The sequence below is a fragment of the Canis lupus genome, chromosome 6 (genome assembly GCF_048164855.1).
Source record: "Canis lupus baileyi chromosome 6, mCanLup2.hap1, whole genome shotgun sequence".
Lineage (NCBI taxonomy): Eukaryota > Metazoa > Chordata > Mammalia > Carnivora > Canidae > Canis > Canis lupus.
Window position 1 is genome coordinate 33,312,858 of NC_132843.1, and position 23,539 is coordinate 33,336,396.

Below are 23,539 nucleotides of genomic sequence, written 5' to 3' on the forward strand. Positions count from 1 at the left end.
ATATCATGATAACATTTTTAAGATTCTTGACAAAAAGTCTAGCTAAACCAGGGAAACAAATGATGCATGAAACATGGGTGAATTCTCCAGAGGTCTGACGCATTTAGAACTATGACCTGTGTGACCCACATCATATTGAACATCCACTGGGGCAATGAGTATTATTTCTGGTGCCCAGAAATGAAAAATACAAATTCATCTCTCAAAATCCCCAGAACAGTCATGTGAATAAAGCAGGATGCTTCCATCACCAAAATTCGGTTTCCTGTTAAGTATATTCATTAAAAATCCTGGCTTTGTTTTAAATTGTATTCACTCTTAGAAAATTATGGAGTGACATGCTTCCATTCAGATGAGTTTGCTTTTACTTGGTGAGAATAGATGTTTTTGTTTTTGTTTTTGTTTTCTTGCCCTTCCTTCCTTCCTTTCTTTTTTTAAATTTGTGAGCTTGGCTGAATGTGCACAGCAATTTATTTTGGTCAGGACCATTTGCCTGTCATTCTATTTCCTTGAAGTGAATGGTGCTGAGAATTCAGGCAACAGATTTCAAGGTGTGGCCAGATTCTACAACTTGACCTTCAGAGGCCTAATATATGCTATGCACATACTTTATTTTAAGTAGTTTACTTCAGAAATGGGGAATTAATCCAACCACAGCTCATTTCATTGATGCCCATTCACACAATGGTTGTAGGGAACAAAGATTTTTTTGAAATTTATTTTACTTTTAAAGAGTGATACCTAGCTTTGACTAATACTAAATTCGAAGTCATAAACATGTAGTAGTTAGGTGTCAGTGGTCCACAGTCATCTTTTGGGGTGAAAGTAACTGAGAGGAGAAAAGGGCATTCATTCATTCTCTAAAGGTAGATGCTCCATACACAGTGAAAATCACATAAATGGCTGATGTAAATCTTCATTTCGTGGGTTGGAAAAGACTTATGAAATAGGGTTTGATGGAAGAAACTCTGTGCTGAGTGCCATCTCATTGTGCTCATCTCAGGTACCATGTGGAGTTGGAGCTCTTACTCTAGGAGTATTCTTTGTGGTCCATTTTCTTAAGATTCCTCACTCTTGTGTTTTCAATGCTACCTTTGAATTAATCTGATTGTCCAAAGTAGCTCTGTGAATTGTTTGAGTTGTACTTTGGTGTGCAGTGGAAAAGACACTAGGCTTGGAATCAGGATTCCAGCACCATCCCTTGGCAGTTCTGTAATCTTAAAATGTGTTCAGTTTTCTTGAGAGTAGGGTTATTGTAATATTTAAATGAGCTGATACCTGAGCCTACGAAGAAGTTAGGAAACAGTTAATGTCACTTTTTTAGGTTGTTATGCCATTTGGTAAGGAGCGAGCAAAGTTCCATAGGGTGACATAGAAGAGAAGCATAGTCAGTGACTTCTGCAAAGTGAGATATGCTTTTTCAGGTAATATTCAACCTAAGAGTTGTTCTTGCACTGCCAAAAGTCAAAGTTAGTTATGACAATGATTCTCAAAATATGGTCTACAGTCCAGTATTATCCAGAATGGCTAGGTCAGCAATCCTGACAACTGATGTCATAAGAAAAACTATCTCCATTATTAGGGGTCACTTGTTACAAAAGGACATTTAAAACTTTATAGCTCCATAAATATGTACCATGGTGTTAGAATAAACATGAATTGTTTCTTGACTCTGACCTTTGAGCTAGTGGTATTAATTTGACCTCTAACCATTCCTAAGACAAATGTGTTCTTTTATTAAGCAGAAATTTATTATGAATATTGAAGTATTGAACTTTTAATTGCCTTTTCCCTCCATTTTCCCTGATTGTTCTTTATTTCACAAACCTGTCATCTTTGCATTTCATCTGTTGCTTTGGCTTTTCGTGGAGAGGAGGTTTGTACCTGCTTCAGCATGGGTGGAAGAGTGTGCGAAGTTGTCCTCCCTTGGAATGGCCCATCTCTTGGACTTTGGTGATACCCCTCTCTGCTTATCTGTATGAGAGGAAATGGCTGGCAGCCTCTCCATCATCTTCTCTGAAATAAGTCTAAGAACACTAAGGGTTTGGGCTAAATACTGTAGGAATTGGGCTCAGCTCCATCAGACAACAAAAGGCTAGTTATGTCAAAGTGGAGCAAGATAGAAAGTGGCCATTTCACGGTCAGGTTACCCCAGTTGTCTTAACCACTAAATTGTTGTTGCCAGCTTGCAAAGATAAGATGAATTGCTAGGAGGCTGGCTTGCACATAGTTCAAAGCAGTCAGCCATAGAGACATAGGCAGTGTAAAATGGAGGGCAGCTATGCACACTGCGCTGGCAAGCATTGAAGGGTTTTGCAACTCTGGGTCATTTATATGAAATGAGCCACATGCTGAAAGGAAGAAGGAGATAGCTTCTTAGTCAGGAGCCCTGAAATTGGGAATTCATAAGGATTCTAAAAGGAATCTTGGAGAGGAGCTAAGCTAACCTCTTTTTGTTATCTATAAAGGAATTGAAGGAACGAGAGATTAATGCATTAGCCTACTTCAGTACAATTAAGGAGAAAGCCCAAGGTTTCAACTTCTATTCAGTCCTTTTCCCATAATGAAGGGAAAGGTACTCTGCTTCCTTCCAGTATTCCATTTTTCCCAAAGTTGGAACTTGAGGTGGTCTTATATTTTACTCTGCCTCAAGGCTGGTATGATTTTTGATAAATGGATACAGAAGAGGATGAAGGCAATACTAGTTTCCCAAGGAAATAACTTTGATGTCCAGGAGACCTACAGACTAATGTGGAACATGGGAAGAGGGTTGTCTTCTTGACGGCAGAATGCTTAGCCTTTAGTTCAGATTTTAGACTCAGACTTCATTGTACATGTCTTCCTATAATTATACATACAAAGGTATTCTTGAAAAAAATATACCTGTTTAGCCCTGAAGAAAACAAGGTTTCAAATATATCATGGATATTGTGCTATTTCTATTTCTGTTTAATGCCACTCAAGTGATATTTAAATGCGATGGTATTTCTGAACAGTGGACTGCATGATTTCCAGGAGGTAGGATTAGGAAGTAGGTGATTCTGCTATTTTGCAAGGACTAATCAGACAGGAGGGACATCCTCAACTGTTAAAGATAAACTCTAGTCCATGACCTTGTAATGCATTTGGGGTGGGGGGGAGGGAAGCTGTTGTCTTTGTGTGTTTATTCCCATAATATTCAGTAATCAAATAAAAAAAACCAAAATGGAACAAACAAGCCAAAAGCCCTGACAAAGTAAATAATGTATTTTATTGCTATCTGCCTTTTTATTTGGTTCTTATGCAATATGCAAACTTCCCCCAGTTTTTTGAGTTGCTTGACAAACATTACAGTAAACATTCTAACATTATAACATTTTAAATATGAAAATATTTGAGATTGCATTTATTTCTCTTCATTTCTATTTTTGCCTAATCATCAGGTGAAAACAGACATACTTTTAACCCCTAAAAGCATATGACTTTTACTTATTTCTTATCTGTTCCTTAACAAAGTTAGGTGCACAATTATATTTATGTCCTTTATATTGTACAATGCCTTAATTACAAATTCACAAAAGAATCAGAAAAGTTGATGCATACCTGTAAAAAAAAGGTTCACAGTTTCTCCTGATAACTAGCACTATAAACTTGGGTGTTTTAAGAAGGAAAAAAATATCCAGAAATGACTTTTATAGCCAGGCTGCTTGCTGTAACTGCATTTATTGTAAGTGTCAGAACACTATCAGTGATAATGTCTTACTGAATAAGCGGGTAACTCACCTGATCTCCATCTCCCAGCACCTAATAGATATTGTGGGCACACAGATAAATCTCATTTTATGTTATGCTTGGTCACAAAAAAGAATTAGATTGTGTTGTTCTATCAGGCACGAGGATATATATCTGTTGTAATCATCCGTAAAAATTACTTTGAGTCACTAGGAGCTTGTTGGGCACATGCAAAATCTGGATGTTATGTTTTGGCCCATTTTATGCTGACTTGAAAAAAAAAGCGAAAACAAAAAATCCTTATACCTCTGACTGATTTGCCACCAGACCTTTAGAAATGAGACAAATTTGTGGATTTTCTTCCCGAGAAGCATATTGCAAAGGAGAAGTATTGATTTTATTTCATTCAGGCAAAATTGGTTATTTATTTTTACTTATGACTATTATAAAACAGGGCTGAGCTGCCTTGTTATGATCAAATAAGAATGATCTATAATGTTTTCCTGGGTATTGAATAGAATCCAAACTGTATTGGGGTCAGCAGTGTTAGACAATTTCCCGGCGTTGAGAGGCAGGGGAAGGATGAACACAGCCTGTGGACAGCATATCTGAATCAGGGCAATAAACTTCGGCTGTGCATGCACTTTTATTAGGAGCACAAAGGAATCAGAAGCCTCATTTCAGAAATGATAATAACATGGGCTTAGATGGCCATAATAATCTTGTAATTATTTTTCAGTCAATTGGCCTATTTGATGATTCCTGGAATGAAACGCTCTTCCAACTTGACATTTATTGTACACATACACACACACACACACACACGATCTAAATATAGCAGGATATTAATGCCAAATGCCTTTGACTTTTCAATATCCCAAATGATGGTGCACCTAAAACTGTGAAGTAAAATTGTATACATATTCATCAAACAGAATATTACTCAACTCTGTAGTATTAAGGATGAGGAAACTGAGGCCTATTTCTCTATTCCCTCTATTATTTCTATCTCCCAAGTCCCAGATTGGTCCTTATGCCACAACATACTGCTGGTTTGTTCATGGCTTCATTGTAGATATTCTAGAAAATCACTCAGGGAGTCTTTATACACAGTGCTTTGGTCTGCTTTGGTTTTACTCCATCTTGTTCTCCCACTTCAGGCCCCAACCTTAGTTTCCCTCTTCAAAAAGGACTTCATTGATGATCTTACCATCCATCTCTCTATTATGCTTTCTTTATATCTTCCCTAGTTTCCTGTTAGTATTTAGGAAAAATTCTAATTATTTTACTGATGTGTTTGTCAGCAGGTTTATTGCACTCTTCCTACCACTGTGAAAGTTCCCTGAGCAGGATCCTATCTGTGTTGTTTGGCTCTTTATTTTTAGAATGTAGACAGTGCCTGGGGCCATGTAGGTGCTCAATTCAAATTTGGTCATTGAATAAAAGAAGGGAGAATGAGAGAGAAACAAAGAGGAAAACACTGATAGTGTTTAAAGTCCAGAGGGGGAGGGATAAATAATGTAAATTGATATAATATTTAAAATATTCATAAATATACCCTATAGAGATATTTATAAAAGGAAAAGGCAATGGTGTGTGTGTGTGTGTGTGTGTGTGTCTATGTCTATGCATGCATGGGTGTATCAGACAGGGAGTAGTAAATGGAGACAGAAGTAGGAGAGATTGAGAATGTTTGTAAGACATCAGAAAGCCTTGAGAAACCAGTCTAGAGTAGGCTGAATGAATGTCCCCTCCCCCCCCCCCCCCCCCCCCACAGAGATGTCCACATCCTGATCCTTGGAGCCCGTGAACATGTTACCTTTATGGCAGAAGAGACTTTGCAGGTGCAATCTGGTTAAGGATATTTAGGTAGGAATGCTAGCCTGGATTATCCAGGTGACTCTGGTGTAATAACAAAAGTCTATAAAAGAAAAGCAGAAGAGAATTAGAGAAGATTCAGTGATGGAAGCAGAAGTGAGAGAGAAGGAGATGGTGAAAACTTTGAAATTGCTCTGCTGCTGGCTTTAAAGATGGAGGAAAAGGCAAGAAACTAAGTAAGGCAGGTGGCCTATGAAAGCTAGTCTAGGCAAAGATTGATTCTCCTTTAGAGCCTCTAAAAGTGACATGGCTCTGCCAACCCTTTTTGAATATCTGACTTCCAGAACTTTAAGATAATAAATTTGTTATTTTAAGCCACTGTGTTTGTAGTAATTTGCTACTCACCCATGGGAAACTACTATAGGGTCTTATTAAACATATGTCTTAAAGATTGGTTTCTTTTCTCTTATAAATTTATTTTTTGAATGAAAATAACACATGCTTATAGCGTAAAACTTGGAAAATGCAGCAAATATATGCAAGAGAGTAAGATTACCTTTTAACCCCATCACCCAGAGAAAAAAGTCTTAATATTGTGTATTTTATTTTCACAGATGGACTTTTGATCAATGATGTCAGGGAAAGAGGATATTAGAGCTGGCACTAAAAGCACTTTGCCAGACTAAAAGGAACATTTAGTTAATTGTGAAATTATAAGTCATATTTAATTAAGCATAATTTCCTTAGCCCGAAGTATAATAGAAATTAATGTGATAAATAAAAAGTTTTGGAGGAAGCTTATATCTACTACCTTCCCCTTTATCTGGGTCAATTTTTTTTAGGAAGGCAGAGATGACATTGCCCACTTTGTTTCACCAAAGTGTCTTAATCAGGGGGCATGATGGGTGTCAGACCATAGTCAGAGTGAAGTGGGGAGGTATAGCACCCAGCTCTGTTCCTAACAAGCCATATGACTCCCAAGTACTTTCTTTTCTCTGGACTTCACCTTACGCATAAAGCGTGTGTCAAGTTATCTTCCAGGCCCTTCCAGTTCTAACTTCCTAGCACCTAATTTAAAGCACTCCAAGAAGAACTTGCATTATTTCGTTTTCTGTAAACCTCATTTTGTTTTGAAGGGACACTAGTGAGGACTCCCCTGTTTGCCCAAATCACCCAGTAGGCGGATTTCATTTCTGAACCAGTTAAAGAAAGAAATCACCACTTTTGGGAGAATGAAAGAGATTATTAAGAACGGTTTGCCTCAAGAAATTGATCTCAACAGGGCAGCCTGGGTGGCTCAGTGGTTTAGCTCCACCTTCAGCCCAGGGTGTGATCCTGGAAAACTGGGATTGGGTCCCACGCGTTGGGCTCCCTGCATGGGGCCCACTTCTCCCTCTGCCTGTGTCTCTGCCTCTCTCTCTCTCTCTCTCTCTGTCTCTCATAAATAAATAAATCTTTAAAAATCTTTAAAGAAAATATTTTAAAAATCTTTAAAAAAATTATCTCAACCTACACCATTTTCATTTGATCATGCCCTGGATACATTTTCAAATAACCTTTTAAGTTCTCAGGCTTTTGTTCAGAGAAGCCAAACAAATGTCAGAAGAAGCATTGAATTTAGTATTTATGTCCCTTCTACGTGGTCATTTTAAACTTACAAGTCTGGGAGTGGCAAAAGAAGTATAAAAAAAATAGGCAAATCATAGTGCATTTACCTGGGTTCTCTGCCTGGGACCTCTCAGTGCAGACGGCTGTAAGTTTGTTTCTCACATCCGAAGTCTGAGATGATAGATTTTAAAAAACAAAACAGACCTGGTGGCATTTAATTAAGCATTTATTTAAAATAGGGTTATAAATATCCAAATGTGGTAATAAATATTCAAATTTAATAATGGATCTTGCTGAATTCAACCCCCCCTCTGAATTCTGTTAAAGTGCAGCCAGTGACCTTAAAATCAGTGCTAACAGCAAAACCCCTTTACCCTTAGCAGACTTCCCTCTTGAGTCTTTCTTGAGGGTAGAACGGCTCCCCTGGTGTGGCAGAGAGTGGCTGAGTGTTTTGAAGAGCCATTCAGTTCATTATTTGCAATAATAATGGAAACATTGGGTTGAATAATTTAAAGGTCTGAATGAGTCATTCACAACCAGGATCTGAAAAGCAACCATTCACATTTGAAACAATCTGAAGCTTTAAAAAAGTTGTACCTTGACTGGGTAAATCAGGGTAAGTAAAAGGAAATTGAAGGGATGATAAAGCTCTTAGGAAAAATGTTTAGAAATCTGAAAAACATGCCTCAAAATATAGATCTTTATTACAGGAAGAGAGAGAAATGTCAATGACATTGCTGTTGGGGAAGAAAATTCTTCATTTTAAGTACAAGAACTAAATTATATTACTCATTTCATCATAGGGAAGGGCTTAAGAACCCACGCGGTGGATCAGCATATCTGGGATGACTCCTGATTGTGGCTCTGCTGTCTGTATAAATTCAGGAAGATGACTTCTCTTCACTTCCTTCCCTGTACAATGGGGCTAGTAGTAGCATGTGAGGGTCTGTTCCTGGAGAGTTTTAAGGGAGGTGAAGTGAGGTAATACACATGGTTCCTGGAAAATAGTAAGGGTACAGTAATTGTTAGTTCTTTGTAGCACTAGTAGTATTTGTAAAATATGCCCTGAGCAATTCTTATGGGGAAGCAGCAAGCTAGAATTTGAGGACAGAGTGCCATCGCACAGCTCATAGTTTAACGGAGTAACAGACATACAGTAACTAAGCATTATAATTTAAGAAACAACAAAAAAAGTAAGGCATTATGAGCTTATGGAAAAGATATTAAATAATGGTAGGTGGCAAACAGGCAACACTAGGTAGAGAAGGTGAAATTTGAGCCCTGATTTGTATAATAAATTGGAATTTTCCAGGAAGAAAATTACTGTAAGTGAGAAGGATTGGCTTTTTAATCCTAACAGAAGCTGAGTTTGTGTGTGCTTCAAAGTAATTCTGTGACAAATTAATGATACATGATTCCATTTATCTAGTTCTTAGTATTTATGGAATTTGAGGAGGAATATAAAGGCGTAAATCTAGAAAGGAGACAAGAGCCAGACTTTGAAAGACATCATTTGCAAATGTAAGGACTTTGGATTTAATCTTTTAGGCAACAAGTAGCTATCAAAACTTTACAAACTGGAGAGTGACATGATGACATAATAAATTCTTGTGTTTTAGAGAGAATATGATGATAGCATTGTTAAGAATGAATTTTAGGTGAGGCAGATGATAGTAAAGGAAATGCATAGGTGACTATTTCATGTCCTAGTGAGATACAGAGAAAGCTTGATTATCTGAGAGTGAAAGTGGTGATGGAGAGAAAAATGTGGAACATGAGAGACATGGAGTTGTCAAAGATCAACTAATCGATGGTTTTAAAAAGTGATGTTTTAATCACTGATGTTACTAATCAAGATAGAGGATGCAGTTGGGGTTCAGGCTAGGAAGTAGAAAGAGATTGTGTTCTGTTTTGGAAGTGAGTGTGAGGTGGTTAGATTACATAAGGAAGGAATTTCAGATACCACGTGTGATTATAGGTGAGTGACTGAGGGGAGAGGTCACTTGCTTGTTTAGGGGTTGTCACCCAAACAAGGAGTTGTAGGAGTTAGATACACTGAGGTAGTCAACATACCTAACCAGATTATAGACTTGAAAAGAGGGTTCACGGAACAAGTATCATTATTAAAAGTTAAGGCTTAAGATGTTCCACTTGAATTTAACCAACTGAAAAAGGAAATGATATAGAATGCAGACAATTGATTTCTTTGTAAAAAGGTTATATGTATTTGTAGTAGACTTTACAACTTTTCTCCAAGTTTGAAATTTTATCAAAATGAACATGTTACCAAAACAAAACAAACAAACAAAAAAGCAAAACTTCACCATAACCATCAACATACACACTACCAAATAATTCCTTACAAATAATTTTAAATCTAAACTTTTGTGTAGGATGGAAAAGATTGACCAGGTAGATGAAACATTTTTCTTTAATTTTACTTATTAGTCGTTTTTGTTAATGTTGCCAATATAAGATTTTAGCTTCAATGTTAAGTTCTCTGATAAAGATTAATGAAAGCTGACTAGTAATATGATAATGTGAAATTTCCTACTCATTTAGAGTGAGGAATTAAGTGAATTTGTTTTCAATTCAGTCAGTGAATATCAACTAGATTTCTTCATGAAAATAAAGGATGAATGGGGTGTTCAGGTTACCCAAACTGAGAAAGTGAAATGGGAATTCAAGACTGTGAGTTTTGGCACTGTTAGATGAATGTTCATATTAACAGGAGTCAGCCCATTTACAGTCTCTGACTTGCGGCTCTTACTTGGTTAATGCCACAAGAGTGGCATAGCCCATTTTTTCTCTGTAACATTTTCCCATTTCCTTTATCTTGAGAAAATCTATTGGAGCCCAAGGGCTTGGAGGAACTCCATATTCTTATCTGTTTTCTTTGGGAGGGTATGTACAAAGACATGTTATTTTGGTTCTCTAGATGTGGTCATAATGTACCAGCCAGAAGGGCTTTTTTATGGGTTTTCCCATACATGATGAAGGGGATTTTGTTATTAGAATATCAATTACAACAGAGGTAACTCTTAAAATTGACCATTTAATAGCATCCTCTGCCATCTGGCCTTTAAATACAAATATATATTTGAAAAAACTCTACAAAATAAATTTTTAATGAACATAAACATCAGAATTTCATCTAAACTTACTATGAGTTCTCAAAGAGCAGTGTAATAATAAAAATTTGATGTGAAAAAATTTCATAATTTACTTTGGTCCTTACTTTCATAATAACCTCATATTGTGATATGTAGTATGACAAGATTATTTAGGGTACAATTTTTAATCACGTTTCTTGATTGCAAACTCCAATGGTGCTTTCTTCAATTGCATGGTCTTGTGTGAGTTATGCAACCATGCTAAGCCTCAGTTTCCCTCAAATGAAGATGATAACAATACCTACACCATCAGCTTATTATATTAAATGAGATAAGGCATGTAAAATATTTAGCATTGTGTTCAGTCTATTCTAAGTGATCAGTATATACTAGCTATTACTATCTTAAGATGAAAGCTTTAACAATTCATCCTTTCTGACTAAATGTATTTTTTTTTATTTTAGTGGCACAATGAATCAAAATAGTCACATTGACTGAAGTGAACTCACAATGTCATTCTGTTCAATCCGCTAATCGAATAGTCAGGTTTTGAAATCCACCTATTTGTTTGCTATCTTAGCCATTGTAGAGGCTGCAATATTTATGTTTTTCCATCAGGATTATTACTCTTTTAGCCAGAACTGAACACCTGGCTACTGTTTGGGTGTTTTATAATGAACTTGCTACCTCCCTCACTTACTTCACTTCTACTTCATTCAACAACTAGATCACACTCTATGTTCATATGTGATGGATATATGGATGATAAAGGCACTATCTTCAAGAGTCAGTCTAACAGAGGGAAACAAATGACCCTAGTATGGTGATACATGTAGCACAATAAAAGTTCTTAAATGCTAAGATGCTGGTGGAGCATAATGGAATAAAATCAATTATTTCTAGTAGGTCTGTGAGGGCTAGATTGGGAATGGAACTTGAACGGTGCTCTGAAGGATGAGTGGGTACTCTGGAGTTGCAGACAGAAGAGCTCATGTGAATATATGAAGGAATGAAATAAAAAGCATATCCAGAACAAGAACAAATTGGTTGCAGAAGAAAAATATTAAGCGGGTGGGGGTAAAGGGAATGGTTGGGACAAACAGAAAAACCTAATATATCTTGACTATTTCCATTCCCACTACATTTCTTTATGGGAAATCTAGTTCTCAACTTCTTATTGGGCTTATAAGAAACTCTTTCCCCCATCTATCTCTTTCTTGTTTCATGTGAAATGATGATGTGTGTATTCCATCATGGGTGATTTCCTTGCATGGAGGGGTGAGGGAATGGACATTTCCAAACAACAGAACATTTTTTTCCCTAATATCTCCTTGTTATTCTCTAGTGGGGCTTCCATTCACTATGCCATTTATTCCAAGAGCTGGAGTGATGGCGCCTATAAAAGGTTTCTTATCTTCTCCAATAATATCAAATCAATTCTTGATTCTTCTGGAAAGACTCTTTATTCTGAAGGGGTTACTGAGAAGCTCCAAGAAGCTGCTTGATCTGACTTTTGGGGAAATTGTCCAAAGTTTCCTATCCTATCCTCTGAGAAGCCTGTGAAACAGACCCTGCTGTCATACTTCTTATTGATTTTAGCTTTTTTTTAAACTCCTATTTTCCAAGTCAGGTTAAGTTTTATTGAAATAGCTTAGGGAAAGTTCTAAAGTTATCTAGAGGAACCTGCTAAGAGAGATGGTTTCTTGGCAGTACACAAATTCACTGTTGTGGGATATTTGGCCAAAGCACAGAGTTTATTTTTACATGTCATTTCTCCACTTACAGAGGGTTAGAGAAGCATCTATAAAAATACCAGAAACAGTTCTGTGTTTCCCATCTTTCTCCAGATTGGAAAGGAAAACAGGTAGATTTGCGGGCTTACCCTTGACTAACAATATCTCAAGTTGGGGGCATGGAATCTGCCTTTTAAAACAGCACCTACATCACTGTGATTCTTTAGCTTGCTAAAATTTGAAAGTGTCTTATATGAAGTAAAAATTCAGAAGCTACTGAAGAGTTTTTTGAAAGTTGCACTTTGGTTTTGGGAAGATTAATGTGCTAGCATGTACAAGATGGATTAGATCAAGGAGAAATTGGGGGCCAGGACACATTCAGAAAGTTATTGTACTTCTAAAGTGGATATAAGGGCATGAGGGCAGATAATAATCTTGGTGTTTAGGTAGACAACTGACTCTCAATCATGGTAATAAATAGAGAAGATTGCTATATGAATGTTTATTTTGATGTGCATGGAAGATATCCTCTAGCATACTAAACGCTGCCCCATCATTAAGAAATCATGAAGGGATGGGCATGTGCTACAACTTAAAAGGGGCACATGTTTCCCATAAGTGTTGACAGGAAAGTTAGAATTGAATATGACCATTTAACTTCTCAAAGAAAGACATGTACTGAATTAATAAGATCGAGAAAGCCTCATCTCACCATAGCTGTGAATGCGACCAGATGGCCAGTCACACACGCCTCTGAGAAACACTGAAGTGATTTTGCTTTCTTTCCTTTTTTTTTTAAATCTATCTTATGATTATTCCAAGATGAAAGCTATTATGGGAAAAATCCATAAAGATAGGCCAACAATAAAACCAATAGAGAATGCACAAGAAACATAAATAAAAATTAGGGTCCCCGTGGAGACAGGCATAACGAAGGTGTGCAATTCTGCTCTAGTCATCCAGGTAAATGTAATTTCAGAACAGATTTTCTGGAAGTGACTATTGAGGGACCAGTGCCTTTCATTCTACAGAGGAGAAAACAATAATCCAGAGATTGGACTTCTTTTTTTTAAGTTTGCAAACTAGTTAATGACAGCCACAACAGAAGCCTTCTTTCCTGAAGACTCTTGCTTTCCTTTATCTGCATCACAGAGTGTTCCTGTTTTCCTCAAAACTGATACGTATCACATCAACATAAATCTGTGTTTTTATACCTTAATGATTTTTTAAAATCAACTTTTTACTCAGATATAACATAGGTACAGAAAAATAATATGCAAGTCATACACATTCTGATTAATGAATTCACCAAATGAACTATGTAAAAACAATGTGGTTAAAAAAAAACTAAAACTAAAAAACTAAAACATTATCAGTAATCCAAAGTTCTTGCCATCTTTCCCATTCATCACTAGCTACTATATTCTCCCACAGGTGGCTTTTTAAAAATTTTAACAGATTAATTTTGCTTATTTTTATATCTCAGATAATGGATATAAATTTATATATATACATATTTTTTCTTTTGACTTTTTTTTGCCCAACATTATATTCATAAGATTTGTTCCTGAAATATGTAACTGTAGTTCATCATTTTTATTGCTGTTTAGTATTTTCATTGTATGGATATTTATGCTGAATAAATTTATACAACATATTTATTTATTCTACTGTTGGCGATTACTTAGCTTGCTTCTAGTTTTGGCCTATTAGAAGCAATGCTGTTTTGAAATATTTTTATACATTATTTTTATAAATATATATGCTCCTTTGCTGGTTATGTACCTAGGAGTGTAATTACTGGATCATTATATATGAATACATTTAACTTTAGTATAGTCTGCCTGTTTACTGGCAAATAAGTATGTATATGAATGTTTGATTTATAATCAAGTTAGCACAACAGAGATGTGGTGAGAAGGATAGCCTGAATAAATATCACTAGAACAGTTAGATATACAGTCTTTTAAATGAACCTTGATCTCTACCTCACACTGTATGCAAAAATTGTGCCAAGTGGATTGTAGTTTTCAATATTTAAGTTTAAAGAGTAGAGCTTCAAGAAGCTAGATAATATTGTCATGTACTGTTATGATTTGGGGCAGGAAAAAAAAACTATACAAAGCATGTTTCATAAAGAAAAAAAAAGATTAAGCATAACTACATTAAGAACTTCTCTTAAGAAAAATTAAAAGGTAAGGCACCAAGTGGAAGATATTTACCACACATATGACTGTTGAAGGGTATGAATCCAGAATGCAGAAAATCTATGAATCAATAAGGAAGAAAGAACATAATAAAAATTAGGCCAGATCTGGAGTGGGTACTTCATAAAAGAAGATATTCCAATAACCAATAAAAATACAAAACTAAATTAAAACCCAAATTAGATGCCCCTATATATGCACCAGATTGGTGAAATAAAATTCATTGAAGATGAAGAAGAGCACTGGGTTCTCTTACACACTGCTGATGGAAGTGCTAATTGGCCCAACCACTTATACACTAAAGTTACAGATACTTATCTGAGTCTACACTCAATAATAGCATGTACCCCATGAGCCAGGTAAGAATGCTTACACAACTTTATTTCTAATAGCCTCAACATAAAAACAGCATGCATGTTTTGTCAAACATAGTAGAGATTGATAATTTTGTGAATCAAATGGTGGAGTATTATGCAGTAGGGGTTAGCAAACTTTTTCCAAGGGAGAGTGAGAGAGTAATAGTGACAAAGAAGGAGCATTGCAGAGAGGAAGAGGGGCTTTGGTATATCATCAGCACGGTTTCTTTATCTGGATGGTGTTTGGCTGGTTTGTTTTGTGATGCCTCACTGAGCTGTACGATTTTTGTGCACTTTTTTATAGTATGTTATATTTCACAATGCAAATGGTTTAAAGCAATAAATGCATCAAAAATTCAATTAAAAGTCCTTATGTGAGAAAAGGAAGAGAGATATTGTAAGATGGGGAAAAAACTATAGCTCTGAAAATTATCAGAGTACTTTGAGAACAATGATATGGAGTTAAGTTCACTTGATCTTTTCATAGCATCTTTACGGTCTCACCATGGTGGTCTTGAAGAAATAATAAGAGGTAAATAGAATTAGGGCCCTGAAGGTAGGAACTCTCTCTGCAGGACATTCTTCAGTGATATCATATCTTGATTGGGACAAGGCTTTGGTAAGGAGGGAGATTAAAAATATGCTGGTTTTCCTAATGCAGTCACATTTGAAATCATGACCCCTCTCCATTTTTTAACATGGCAGCTGAATTTAGCAAAGTGGGAAAATTTCTGATTAAATCTGTGTTGTGGAGTGCTCTTTCTTTCACTCTCAGGAGCACTAGATCTGTTCCTAACAGGCACTGGTATGCCAGCCTCAGGACAGGTACATCCACAGCTGGCTCTGACTGGGAACAATGAGGCTGGTAGGCACCCAAGACTGAGGCAAAAGAGGCTTCAGCACCAGAGACTCTTCTTGCAGTGAACTTGTTGACTCTTCATTGCTCTCTGACCCCCTCTGTCTTAGTCTCTGGACACGTTCTCTTTACTGACTAATTTAATGGGACTTTTTACCATCCGTCTTTCTCCACAGCTTTTTTGCTGTTGACTCTTTCATGGACAATTGACTCATTGACTTGCCCTCTTCTCTTCGTAGGCTCATCCTTATTGTTTTCATTTTTGTTTACATGGCCTCTGGTCTGTTCATTTCATGTGTGCCCAGCTGCCTGCATCCGGCTTTTCACTTGATCATTTAAATGCCTGCCTCCCCTGACTTAGCCTGGCCTTTGTAGATCATTTATATGCCTGGGCAAATGTGAAGTTTGGAGATACTAGTTTTATAAGAAGCAGTGGAGATAGAGAAGAAGCAAAGGAGGGAGACGAATTAGCTAGAAAGGCATTGAATAAATCATGAGAAGAGTGAAAATTACCAACAAAATAACTTGTTTAGGAGCACAATGCAGTTGAGAATACTGAAGAAGAGTAGCTGCAAGAGATGAACAGAGGGCATGTATTGATTGAAGGACCAAGTGTTAGAGAAGAGAGGATATTTGTATGAAGGTAATACCAAGAACAAAAGTTTAAGGATAATAAACAGGTCTAGTGTAAAGCTCAGCTTCAATTTCTATTAATGGGAAGGAATGTACTTTTGTTCTGAAACTAAGTATTGGACTCAGAACCCAGGAAGAAATGGCAGCAAATTCTCAAATACCAGAGCCAGGCATCATTTCCTACTGTGTACTAAACTGATTCTCGCTGGTTGTAACATCAACCAATAATAGGAATTGAAGACAAGATACAGAAAACTAATTTGATCAAAACTGTCTATCAATTAGATGCTGTGAGAAGTGCTGCCACAAATAACATGAAAGGACAAGATACAGACTACTGATACCAAGCCAAAGCAAATAATCAAATCAAAATCACTGTGTCACCAATGACATCCCTGGGCCTCATGGAAAGTGGTCTTTATCCACTTTCCTATATCGTCATCCATATGAGTCAACATGCCTGCTTTTGTCCCTTTTTCTTTTCCTTTAACAAGGACAGAGCTCTCTTCTTAGGTACTGGGGAAGTGCACAACCACAGCAAACGTGGAGCTTGCCATCAGATCTAGTGACACAGAAAACAAATAAATAATTGATCTATGAATTATGTAAGTCAGTCCTATAAGGGAGAAGTACAACTTGCTAAGAAAGTGTATAATTAGGGAAATAATCTGGACTGGGAATTCAAGGAAAAATGTGTATGAGGTAGTGATATTTATGTTGAATTCAATTCAGCCTACCATAGAACTCTCGCTCTCTTTTTAAAGGTTTTATTTATTCATTCATGAGAGACACACAGAGAAAGGCAGAGACATAGGCAGAGAGAAGCAGGCTCTCTGTGGAGAACCTGATGCAGGACTCAATTCTAGGACCCTGGGATCATGCCCTGAGCCAAAGGCAGAAGCTCAACTGCTGAGCCACCCAGGTGTCCCTCTATCATAGAACTCTTAACACACAGAAAACAACATCCTTTTTCTGCTTGTGCCACCACCCCTGCTCATCCTGCCCCCAGTTTAGAACTTACCTCTTGATTCTTCATGACAGTAGCCTGGTAACTTTCTTAGTGGTTAGGGAGTGGTTGACTTCCCTAAGGGTCTGAATAGATTGGAAAGCTGTATGTTTAAGTCATTTTTTGTATGTTTTCTGAGATCCCATCATTAATTTCAGACCCTCAAATGTAGCACATATCATTGAAGTAGAAAGTTTTACCCAAAACAAACTGAAGAAAACTTCCAACACACAATGGTGGTTTTGAGGTATAGGAGATTGGGCATCATCAGCTTCAATCACCAGTTTGTGGTCCAGATACTTTTTTTCCCCTTTAAGAGCAGCAGCTAATGTAACAAGCAGTGAATGCTGAATATTCCTTCTTTGAAGGATTTATACAGTTACCATTTTGCGTCTTCAGCATTGTGATGATTATCTAGCAGGATGGAAGAAACAGCATATGCAAAATGAGTACAACATACTCCAAGAGTGCCAAGTAGACTCATCTTGGCTGGCATGGTGTGCTGTCTCACTGTGGGGGGGCGGAAGGAGGCAGTCTGGTGGGTGATTGGGAGACCAGGCTTTTGACACAGGGACCGAGATTCAAAATACTTGCCTCACTTTCTTTATTTGTAAAATGGGGATATTATTATACCATTTCAAGATTGTTTTGAGACTTTAATGGGATATTGTAACTTTAACATTTAGGTCAGGGCAGCCTGGGTGGCTCAGCGGTTTAGCACCGCCTTCAGCCCGGGGTGTGATCCTGGAGACCGGGGATCGAATCCCACGTGGGGTTCCCTGCGTGGAGCCTGCTTCTCCCTCTGCCTGTGTCTCTGCCTCTCTGTCTCTCATGAATAAATAAATAAAATCTTAACAAAACACTTAGGTCAGAACAAGACTGTACTAATAAAGAATATTCCTGCTGAAAATGATTAAAGTCAAATTTAAATTAGCTTAAACAAACAAGAGGGTTTTTTTTTTTTTCTTTGTGAACAGTGAAGGATAAAGGTGAGGTTGATTGTTATGGAAAAACTAAATTCAGGAGATCAAATTGCCAAAAGAGCTGCCTTTTCATCTTGTTCATCCTGCTCCACTGAATCTCAGCTTCATTTTTTTCCCTCTTGTTGACTAGTTTCTCTTGTTGACAAACACAATGCAGGTTCTTCTAGAGTCCTCTTGGCTTCCAATTTCAGTGACTAGGAGTGGGTTTACATATCCCTACTTCAGTAGTATATAGATCTCCAAAATGATTTTATTTCTCTAACCATGGACCCCAAGTCCATACTTATAACTATGGGATGGAGGATTTTAGATTGGTATCCTAGCAGAACCACACAGTTGGAGTTGGGGAAAAACAGCAGTCCCCAGGAGGAGCAGAGAGGTATAGTCATAGGAGAAGAAATCAGCCAGATTAAGGAGTGATATAAAGTGCCACTGGTGAATGTTAAATAGACGTCAAGTGTGGCAAGATGGCAGAAACTAATCATAAAGTTTGGGAGTCCCTGTGTTAACAAAATGGAGCTAATGAATGACTTCGTTAGAAGGAAGAAGAGGCAAAGGAAGAAATCCCAACCAGCCTAACCATTCCTGACTCTCATTTGATAATTCAGAATTTGCCCAAAAAGGAAGACTGAAAGGACACATTTGTAGTAGACAGAATGATGGGCCTCAAAGATATCTATGTCCAAAATCCTCACAACTTGTGAATGTGTTTCCTTCATTGCAAAAGTGGTTTTGTAGCTATGGTTAGGTTAAGGCTCTTGAGATAGGAAGAGTATCCTGGATGCTGTGTGTGAGCCCAAAGTACTACAAGGGTCCTTATTAGTGAAAGAGGAAGGCAGAGAGTGAGTCAGCAAAGGAAAGGTAGTGTGAAAAGTAGAGGAAGGAATGTGACATTGCTGCTGGCTTTTGGTGGAGGAAAGGGCCACAAACCAAAAAATGTATGTAGCTTCTAACTCTAGACAAGGCAAGTAAATAATTTCACCATGGAGTCCCCAGAGGAGTACACTCATTCCATGACACCTTGATTTTAGCTCTGGGATCCCCATTTTGGAGTCTGATCTTCAGAACTCTAACATAATGATTTTTTGTTTACCCTATTAAGATTGGGAGTGCCTATCAATTTTCCCACCTTACCTTTGTTCCTGCTATCTAGGCTGCTACCCAGCTATCTCTTGCCTTCAGCTTTTCCAGCCCATGGTCAGACCCCAGTCTGCCATGCTTCTTCATCAGCAGCTGATACCTCATACACTCACAGAAGTTACCATGATATGCATTTGCTAAGCCTGCGTAGGGGCAGATACCTCCCACCATTTCACCTAGAGGCAGGGATTTGCAGCAAACACCTCCTTCCAAAGAAGTGCTCTCTACATTCCCTTATTTTAATCTCTAGTTGACCATATTCTCTCATTCTCTTATCTCTTGTCATTGAGTTCCTACATTTTCCTTTGAAACTTTGCACTGTGGTCTGGTAGTTCACCTTGGTATGTCATGTCTGTTTTGTCTTTTGTTTTATCAACAAAACTTCTAACTTAGCATCCTGTTAGTGTAAAAGGAGAGGTTAGGGTAGATGATCTCCAGAGTCTTTTCTTATGCTAGTTTTCTACATTTCTTTGGGGCTCAAGTGTCTTCTCTCCAGTCCCAAGTCATGAGCCATCTCATTTCTGGTCTACAAATTGGTTCTGGTCAAAAGTTTCAGTGTAAATATTCTTTTTAGAATATTAGACTTCTCACTTGAGTGACTACAAGAGCAACAAGAAAGAAAAATGATTCTTAAATGAGTATATGTGTATTAGCAGTGGATGTAGCTTTCTAAAAAGCCATTTTGTAAAAATATAACCCTCCTTAAAATTTTCCAAGATTCCTCATTGCCTGTAGGATAAAGGGTGAAGTCCCTGGTACGACAAGGAATACAAGGAATTCTTAAATTCCATAATCTGGTCTGTATTAACTCTTTCATTTTTCCCTTTACCTCTCCTCAACATATATCCTCTTTTTGGCCATTGTAAACTATTTAAAGTTTCCCAAATGAATTCGGCTACTCTGTCCTCCATGCCTTTGCTTACTGTCTCCTCTTGTCTTAATGCCTTTCCTGACTTCATCCAAATGGTCAATGATGGAAGTCCAGAAATCACCTGTTATAAAAGGATATAATTGATATTTTATCATTTCCTATGTGATCTTTATTGTGTATCACACTTCTGAAATGACTTTGCAGATGAATGACTCGTTAGTATTTACTCCTATTTGATGATGAGTCTGTCTTCCTCTATCAGACTCTAAGTTCTTTGAGGCAGGTTCTATATAAGTTCTCTATAACCCCAGCAGCTAGTTTAGTATCTTGCATGTGGCATATATTTCCTATATGTTGTTCAGAGAGTAAATTAATGATGTGTGGGATCCCCTTCCATATGGTAACTTGGGATAGAATGCTATGATTCTGTTAATGTTGCCTCTGCCCAAACTCTTTAGGGAAATTCCATTTTAAAACCTGGAGCCATTCCAGAGGCATATGAGAAGGCAGTCTTGGTCTTCCATAACTTTTTGTAATTGGAAATAAAACATGGTGGAATAAAATAAAAGATTAGACCCACCTAGGATGTGAGGATTGACCTCCTTTTTTTTTTTTATTATTATTATTATTTTTTTTTTTTTTTTTTTTTTTTTTTTTGAGGATTGACCTCCTTTAAGAAGATTTAATATAGACATTAAGCAAGATTTTTTTGAAAAAGAGTAAATTTGTTTGAAAAGATGAATATATTCCTTCAAAACAAAGCATCCCACAATATCTAATGGAAAAGTGAAAATACTTTTACAGTATGAAGGACAATCTTTTTTTTCTACAGTTACAGAGTCCTGATTTGATATATTTTTTTCTAAATATTTAGAATAATGTTTGCAGAGTATCTCAAAAAGTTTAGTCCATTTCCAACTAGGTGGTATAGGCTCTATGGCCACCTTAATATATCACCTTTTGTTTCTTAATAAAGTAATAAGATCATGGTGCTTGAATTTTTATTTATTACAAGATTTTATTCTTATTGATGATCTAAATGTATATGAGAGACTGAGTTTACAAATGAAATATACCCAGGTCACAAATAAAACTGTGACCCACAACCTGCAGCAACTTGCCTAGCAAACCAACTTTTTTTTTATTTTTTGAAATATTTTACTTATTTGACAGATTTTATGTATTTGACAGGCAGAAAGGGTGAAGCAGGTTCACTGCTGAGCAAAGGAGCCCAACAGGGGGCTCAATCCTGGGGCCCTGGGATCATTACCTGAGCTGAAGGCAGATCATTACCCAGTAGCCTCTTGCCTAGGAAACCAACCTTTCATTTATAGTTAACAACCCAGAAAGCTGGCCTGCTACAAGTCATACTTGCTTGCAGGAAGCAGATTGCTACCTCTAGTAACCAATCAATCCCCTAATTTTTGTCCCTGCTACCAATTTAGGACCACTCAGAGAAAGCCAGTTTTGTGCCCCTAACCAATCACATAAGGCCTCACCTTCTAGTTAAGCTACTTATATGCTCTCCATTCCAGCAGCCTCTAGTCAGGGCATACCTGGAGCCTTCTACTTTTTTTTTTTTTTTCCACTATTGTAGCTTTCCTCCTTCTCTCCTGGTCTTTGAGTCTCTGCCACAACACAAGTAATAATAGCTGACACTGTCTCACTGTATCAAGCTCTGAATAAACAGCCTCTACCTTTCTCATTCATCTGCTCCTTTTTTATTTCTATGTATGTGATGCTCATGCTTTTTCCCTCCTCCTTTGGAACATGATAGATAACTTTAAAATTATCCTAGTTTCCCCCCAGTACACACACTCTGAATGAAGAATTGTGTGGAATTCTGGCCACAATTTATTGGGCAATTCCTTTATTTTTAGGCTGTTTTTTTTTTTTTTTTTTTTTTTTTTTTTTTTTTTTATTTATGTATGATAGTCACAGAGAGAGAGAGAGAGAGGCAGAGACACAGGCAGAGGGAGAAGCAGGCTCCATGCACCGGAAGCCTGATGTGGGATTCGATCCCGGGTCTCCAGGATCACGCCCTGGGCCAAAGGCAGGCGCTAAACCGCTGCGCCACCCAGGGATCCCTTAGGCTGTATTTTGAATTAGGTTAAATCCGAATCTGATTTAACCTGATAGCTCTTTCCAGTTTCCTTTTATTCTCCTTGCTCCTGATTACCTCATCACTAATTGCAGTTTTAATTACACTCCCATCTTTTCTGAAGATCAGGAAATTTTAAGAGAAAGATGAAAGTCGTTAATTGCCTGCTCACAGAGGATCTCAAAATATGTTTCATCGTATGAATCAGCAGTCCCTAGTGGTTCCTCCTTCAAGGCCCCTTTGAAAAGTTGCTTGATAGATGAGGAAACTATAGTGCAGAGTGCTTGACTATGCATGTGGTGGGGGTTGCTCAATGGGAATTACAGGGTAAAGTGCTGTGACTTGCAGCCTGCAAGCAGCAGCAGAGTAGAATGTCATTTTGGCTTAATTGTTCCCCTTGGTGGAAGGCTTCCTTGGGGTGCTATTTTGGAATCACCCTTGTCTTGGGAGTTGTGATCATGAGATTCCTTTTGTCTGCTGACTCATACATCATGTGTTTGATCAAGTGAAATGCTCTAAATGCTAGCTAGGTTAAGAGCTCCAGGCTATTTGTATTTAATTACAAATGCTATGTGATTTTTTTTTCCTTTCTGAGAATGTATTTAAGAAAAGATGAATGTTTGAATTAGAGTTGGGTGGCAGAGTAATGCCTACCGTGGTGCTTAGGTTATACTTTGACTGGTTGTGACCTTGAAAATGTGATATAAGCTATAGTCACCAGATTTCATTAAATTAATTTTTAAAAATTCATTAAAAACACATAAGCAGATATTGCAAATCAAGATGAGTTTTCAAGCTTTGTGTATCCATTGCTATGTCAGACCATGAAGAGATTGAAAAATGTTTATACTCTTTCTTTTTGAAGAGGAAAGATATGTGCAAATGCAACAAAGAAAGAGGACTCTGTATTTTGTCTTTATGCACCCCCCACACACACTTTTTTATTTTAACTATTTAAAACATCTGTAAGTGCCCTCTAGAACCAAGCATCTCCCTCTCTAAGGTTTTCACAGCTTTCTGGCAGTTGCTGTTACCACAGTTCTCCCTCTGGGCAAGGATCCATGCTCCAGACATTTTCATCCTTCTTCTAAAGCAAAATCTCAATCTTTTCCAGGGATGCCTGGGTGACTCAGTTGGTTGAGCATCTGACTCATGATCTCAGGGTCCTCAGATCAAGCTCCCTGTGCCGCTGGGAGTCTGCTTGAGATTCTCTCTCATCCCCCACCCCCACACACATATGTGTTCACACTCTCTCTCTTTCCGTCAAACAAAAACAAAAAACTTAAACCTTTTCCTTTCTGATGGGGCATACCCTTGTGACTGAGATTCCAAACCAATTTATACTGAGATTTTTAGGGACCAACTGAGTTTTACCCAATCTACATGAATTTATATTTCAGCAG